This window comes from Lissotriton vulgaris, chromosome 1_1, assembly GCF_964263255.1.
Source record: "Lissotriton vulgaris chromosome 1_1, aLisVul1.2, whole genome shotgun sequence".
Classification (NCBI taxonomy): Eukaryota; Metazoa; Chordata; class Amphibia; order Caudata; family Salamandridae; genus Lissotriton; species Lissotriton vulgaris.
In genome coordinates this window covers 225557661-225564717 of record NC_141685.1, presented here as the reverse complement: position 1 = coordinate 225564717, position 7057 = coordinate 225557661, and the positions used below count along the sequence as shown (strand labels likewise).

At 44.3% G+C, this 7057-nt stretch overlaps 1 non-coding gene across 1 annotated transcript; it reads right to left on the bottom strand.

Moving 5' to 3' along the window:
* Positions 1-2371: 2371 nt before the first annotated feature.
* On the bottom strand, positions 2372-2457 carry TRNAY-GUA (transfer RNA tyrosine (anticodon GUA)). Its single transcript is given in 2 exon segments — positions 2372-2407; positions 2421-2457. It is a non-coding gene; the product is annotated as a tRNA-Tyr (tRNA).
* Positions 2458-7057: the final 4600 nt, after the last annotated feature.

Sequence of the window (7057 nt, the reverse complement as noted above, 5' to 3'; positions counted from 1 at the left end):
ATGTGGGTGATTGGGTTCTTATAAGAAATCCATGTAAGAAGAACAAGATGTTATCTGCTTCATTTTTGAAGCCCATTCAGGTCATCAAGGTTTTAGGCAATGCCATCAAAACAACTGATCATCGCATTTGGAATTTGAACAGAGTTGTGGTGATCAAGAAAGATTTTGTTGACAATTCCAAACCTCCTGTATCAAGTTCTTCACCTACAGGTGTCTCATCTCAGCGCCCTGTGATTGGTTCTTCGACAACTACCTCATCTCAACGGGCTATGGCTGGTCCTGTCATCACAAGGAAATCTTCAAGGATTACACGTATGCCTACTCGTTTTAATGACTTTGTAAGATAATGTTTTCTGCTTATTTCTATCTGTTATAAGCAGGGAGATGTGTGGCATCTTGAGCATCTTGGTTATGCAGCCTGTTGCCAGGTTGCCACATGCATTAGAATGCTCTGTACAGATTCTGTAGTTGTGATGTTTAGACTAGCTAGGCAGTTGAGCTTGGACCTTGCTACTGGTGACTCTTTATCCTGTGGATGGGATCCTATTCTACAATAAATACTTATTTCACCTATAATCCACGTTTGAACTTCTTTACACTGACCAGTAAATTAAATGTGGAGGGAGGGCTTGCTTGTCAAACTTACTGACACTCTAGGCAAAGCCTATGCAAAATTTTACAACCCCCACTCTTTAGTAAATGGGGGCGTTATAGGAGACAAAAAACGACCAGGCAGTGGGCACAAGCTGTTGCAGCGTCAAAATACCCTCTCTGAAGAGAGCCGCCGTCACCGCGCACTCTGTGACATTTGCCGGTAGCTGGAATGTCAACAGAGGAACTGCGCATGCGCGGGACAGAATGCTGGCCAAAGGAGAGACGCGCGTGCTTAACGCGCGTCTCTCTGCCCCCAACTCCCGCTCCACAATGAGTCTAAACAAGCGTGAAGGACACGCCTGCAAGCGGGGGGTGACACACGCCCCCGTACGAGCGTCGAAGCGCAAGCGGACACTTTGAAGAAACCGAAGTGAAAACGGCAGTAAACAAGCAGCGCAACGCGGCGGACTGCAAAGGTAAACAGCGCAAAGTTGAATACTCAACAACAGCACATTAGCATAAGCATAAACGAAAGTGCACTTAACTGGCTGCAGAGCAGCAAAGAAAGAGGAAGTATTGTCCTCTATGGCACCTTTTATAATATATCACCTCTATGGTCATTACTGGTGCTCATGGGATATGTAGTTTTTTGTTGTTCTTTACTGTGTTTTCATTGGCTGCTGTATATGACAGTAAAAAAATGAGAAAGCATAATCGGAGCCTCCGTCCTGCCATAGAATTGCAATGCAATTAAATTGTGATATAAAAAATGTATGTTTCTAATTCTCTTTCTTAGCGCGCTCCAAAACGTTGTATACAACGTTGTATAAATCTTTTCATAAACAGATAAATACTTACCTTAACGTTTTCAACCGGAAATTATAAATCTATTTGGTGAAAAGTACATACCGACAGGTTATTAGTTTGAAAAGTGAGGTTTAATTATTCTCGGCAACTGCTGGGATTTTAATCTGTGGCAGAAAATTCGCTTTCTAATGCAAATTAATGAGAGCTTTTCAACCTTCTAAAAGCTGTGTTGTAGAATATAATAAAAATACCCAAGTACAATATGTAAAAAAAAAAAAAAAATTTGTTCTCCCCGTCGGGGAATTGAACCCCGGTCTCCCGCGTGACAGGCGGGGATACTGACCACTATACTAACGAGGATCCGATGGAAACGTGGCTGCCAATAGGGTACTTTAACATGCACTGAAGCCGATTGAACGACATACATATTCAAGTCTAAAAGCGCAGGAGGGCATTGGGTCTGAGAAAGCTATGCCCTGATAAAAAAAATATGAATTACGGCCATTGCTTTTCTTTTTCTCGCTCTGTATTGAAGGCGTCCTATTTAGGTGAATCTGTTGTTCGCCGAGTTGCTGATAAAGACGTGGAAAGTGCAACAAAGGTCCATCTACAGAAAATCCAGCATCGCCTACTGTTTCCCCTGCGGCGGAATAAATCGGTCTAAACTCTACTCTGGGAATTTCAGACGAGCTCTACAACGTTTTACTGGCATTGTAAAGAGTGCACTGCGCAGGCGCCCTGTTTCTAAAACGCATGCGTAGATTAGTAACGACCGCAAGGATTCTTCTGCGTCTGCGCCATCTTGGATGCGCTGTGACAAGTAGATGTTTGTTTGCCATTCCCGGAGCTCAATCAGGACGGTCAACTTTATCTGTGATATAAATATCTATGTCGAAAACGCGATGCTAAACCCATCAGTTATTATACACCAACCCCAAAAAAAAATTAGGGTGCGTGACAAAAAAAAATATCCTTCGAGCCGGATTCAAACCAGCGACCTAAGGATCTCTGATAGTCAACTACAGTCCTCCGCTCTACCAACTGAGCTATCGAAGGTCTGAGAGACCGATATTCCCAGTAGACCTCATACTGTATAAACAGAGGCAACTGGTGCGAGTATGTTTTGTATTTATTGGTATGCATTTGTTCCTTGCTTATAAATAGGGTGGCCAGATCCTGGATTTCACAGGACAGGCCCAGGTCTTGAGAGGACTGCCACACTATCTCCACACATTTCTTAATTTTAAATTTATATCCTGGTTTTGGGACAGAGGTCAGGTCATTCTGCAAAGCAGAATTGAACAATATCAGTGCACAAGTCCTAAAATTTGCAATGCAACAGGTCTTGCATTTACACACGTTTGAGCTATTGGCATTGCAAATGACATTGCCTTTTATTTATGTTTTGGTTTTTGAAACATAAATAAAACGTATTGTCATTTACAATGCAAATAACTCAAACTCGCGTAAATGCGAAACCTATTGCATTGCAAATGCTTGTTTTGCTCGGGGATTGATCTGATTTTCATATTTGTTTTTGATGCACAAGTTCCAAATAACATTTGTGAATGGCCACCTCTTTGCATGGCTTCTCTTGTCTTTAAAGGTCTTTATCTTTTCTTTGAGTCTGTGATCTCTCAAAGACAACTCTTATAAGTGCTTAACTGCAGTGTGTGATTCTTTTTTGCTGTGTGCTTGTGGCCTCATATCCTAATTTCTCATGCTTCTTCTGACCAATATGGCAGACTATGCATGTTTCAGCTAGACATAAGGGTGTCAGAACACAGTCCATGTGTCCTATGTGGTGTGCTACCAATGCCCAGGGGGTAACACAAGCCCCTGCATCCCCAGTAGTGCGGGCGGGGCCCCAGCAGCAAGAGGCCCACTCAGCACAGTACTCAGGTCTGAATGTTCCGGTTAAAATCCTGAGCGGGGGCCCCTCTGTGTACATTGCAGGGGGGGGGCCTTAAACTTTGGTTACGCCACTGTATATGGCTGGAGAACTTCAGCAAGAGCCTGCAGGATTGGTGTGTGTTCTAACTGCATGGTTTCCTCAGGGACAACATGATCCTCTACCACACCATTTGCTTGAGGCAAAGAATTGTTCACTTCCTATGTCGAAAGTCCAAGTGTATTGTAAAGCCCTTCAATGCCCTTGTCTGGCTGTGTCACTACTGCACCATTCCATATTCCAAGCGTTTCATTCAGCAAATAGGTAAAAACTTTTGCAAAAGTTTTGGATAATAAATGAATTTGTCCTTTGCTTTCATCTATTTCTGTGAAATGTGCCATGTCTGAACTGTGCAGATTGTGGATTCTGCCCCCCTCTAAGTTGCTGCCAGCAGTTCATTACGGAGTGCTTTTAGTCTCTGACTGCCATTCTGGAGTGGTAATGCTGTGACATTATACGTCAAAAATGCTTCCACATCACTTGGATTCCGTTCATTTCTCTTTGCACCGCAGAGGCCATGTCGGACCTCGAAGGCTGCACTAGAGTGTTTGGCTTTAGCTTCATAGGATCCACATTAACCTGCTTGATTCAATGGAAAATCTGATAGAAAAGTTCAAACAAATAGATAAAGTATAGTTCTGTTTTCCCACTTTTCATTGAGTTTTGATTTGCTAATAACGTTTGGCCCCATCAGCGCGTATGTATGGGACTCTGCAGTGTACTAACTCAGTTTAAGGAGGAGTTGTTAGGTGATGGCTAGGTGTGTGGCATGCATGCGTTGTAGCAAACAAGTATCACCCAAGAAGCGGGGAAGGGCAGTCAGGCGACAGATGTGGCAGTGCTGGAATGTGGCACTTACAGTTGTTCCACAGGAACGGCTGGCGGTGCGATGCAAAGCACACAGCAGTATTTTGACCATTTTCACTTTTCACCAAAGGCATCGATTGAACGCACTGAATTCAGCTTCAAAGGTGTTCCAGATGTGCCGCCTTTTCTGTCAACCTTTTTTGTAGTCATGACGTTTCTCATACATTATTTTGTCCGAAGCAAAAGAAACACACACAACAGAAACAGACTGAAGCATCGATGCTAATTGCAGACAGCACACACACTGCTCTCGCCAACAGGAAGCGTCAAGCAGGCTGGGTTCTGCTTTTCCAATATTTCATGCTACAAGGCCCAGATGAGAAAGGTTTTGCAGTAAAGTGAAATTGGCCTGTGCATTGCTTTACGGGGTTCCTCAGTTACTTGTAGTCCAGAAATGATACTCGCCCCCAGACATCTCAAGCGTAGATCAATAAGAAACGAATCTTACCTGAGGGCGTGTATGCACAAAAAAGTCTTGTTTCTACCACTTCATAAACGAGCCTCGCCGGTTCCTCCAGCTGCCTACCTGCCATCCGGTGGCTGCACGCAGGCCTTTTCCTAAGGGGTGTACTGTCGGGTTTTTTCATCCGTGAACCGCCGCCAGCGTCAGGACCGTTGTAGGGCTCAGAGAAGACAGGACTGAGTCTGCAGAAGACAATGTTTGGGGAGTCGCACAGGTATCCGAATTGAAGTACAGACAGAGCACATTTTTGGGCTCCAGGGATTTGCCAGTATCTTAGGACAATTTTTCAATCTCGGGGTACTGAATTTTTGCAGAATGGCATTGCATTCCCACGAGACGGGTTTGCAGTGTTGGAGTGTAAGATTCTCAGGGTACACTGACTGTTGCAGTTTTATAACGAAGTAGCATAATCCAGGGACACGGGGATGTTTCAGTCTCAGGGCAGAGTGCTGTGCTGTCATGGCAACAATGTTGCAGTCTCGACAAAATGTGCACAATTCTCAGGCGTTGTAATGCAGTGTCTGGCCAGTGTTAATAGCCCCATGGAGTAGTGTTGTTGTCTCAGGTAGAGTTTGCAGTCTTGGTTTTGGGTGTAGAATTCTCACAACACACTGTAACAGTTTCAGGTTACAGCCTTGTTGTCCTAGTGAACAGCAACGCAGTCCGGGTTGACTTTGCATTATTAGGGGCTTATTTACAAGCCCCTGCACCACTTTTGCGTCACTTTTCCCATGTTAAAAGTGACGCAAAAGTGGCGCAAGGGGCTTGCAAATCTGCCCCTCAGTGCTCAAATCTCGAGACCCAGTGTTGGTGTCTCAGGGTAGATTGTTAAAACAAAAAATGAACCTACCCTGTGGGTTTCGGGGCACGCAGTTCATTTGTTCCTTTCAGCTCCCCGGTGGCCCTTCTGCTCGCCAATCAAGGGAGTTAGAGAGAGCTGCCTATCAGAGCGTGAAATGCAAACGTGGCTGTACCTCATCAACCTGCAGCCATATTAAAAGATATAGGAGGGAAAGCCATTTTATCTGTGACTTCATCTGCTAACTTTCAGGCCCTATTATTAGCAGACTGCAGCCTGACACAGACTGACTGCTCTTGTGAGGACACCATGAAACCGGAATTTCTCACTGCTTAAGCTACGGTAACATTTCCAGCACGAACAAGTATCTGTTGCTTGCCTCTCACTTGTTGGGAATGACGGGCTCCCCATGGGGTGGGAATGGAAGGGGGTGTTGAAGCAAAGAATGGCACGCATGCTTATAAAGTGAAAGCGCACGTCATTGTGCCTCATCTAGAAGAAACTAATGACAAAAATAGTACACTGTGTAACAACCCAGTAAAGGGGCCAGTAGCCATGGGAGGATACAAATGGCAACATGGCTGTACTAAGGAGGGACTAAAAAGCCTCCTAATGAATCAGAAGACAACATTTACAAAGGACAAACAAACAAGCCAACGAAAAATAAGGGCGGGGGAGTGGGCAAAGCTTCTCTCCGTACTGAGCTACCACAGCTCTTCGTAGAGCAGTGCTTGCGCTCTGGCTCATGCTCGATCTCAAAAGAAGTGAGGGGACAAACCGGTTAGGCAGAATGCAAGTGAAATCATGATGCGTGCCATCACAGCGCATGATGCCACGACCCGTGACATTGCACATGACATCCCAGGAAGTGACCTCCCTGAAAGTGACATCACTAGAAGTGACATCCCTGAAAGTGACATCACTAGAAGTGACATCAGATATTAAGACCTAACACAGGTATTTCATGAGTACATTTAGATTTACCAAATGAGATTTGGCATTGGGGAGGAGCCAAAAAAGTGGCGCAATCCCTACACAAAATCTGTGCCTAAACTAATACATTTCTTTTTTAAAACCCTGCCACAAAGAAATTGGCAACAAGGAGAAGCATGGTATAGATCAGTTATGCTTAATTGGTTGCAAAGTCTACGTTGTAAAATATTTCATTGGATTAAGGCATCTGCTGTGAAGGTGCCTACTAAATCTCATGGAATAATAGTACTGGTGAGATAACTCTGGTGGTTAATGCACTTTCTGGAGAGATCTGTGTTTTGTAAAATCCCAGATTTCAATGAAAGTAATAGAGAACGTAAATATGTCTCCTGCAAAGCACATCATCTAACACACTGTTGGACTTGGTCCTTTTTGCAGGGTCATCCCTGAACGTTTTGCCTTCATCCTAATCTTTTTCTGACCTGGTGTTGGTCGGTGTTGGTGTTTAGGACTCTCGACACTTTAGCACTGCTGTCCAGTGTAAAGTGCGCGTGCTCTCTATGGTAAACATGGTAAGATTGGTCTACACATGTTTGGCATTTTTAATTTACCTGTCAGTCCCCAGTAATGTGGTATCTCAAAT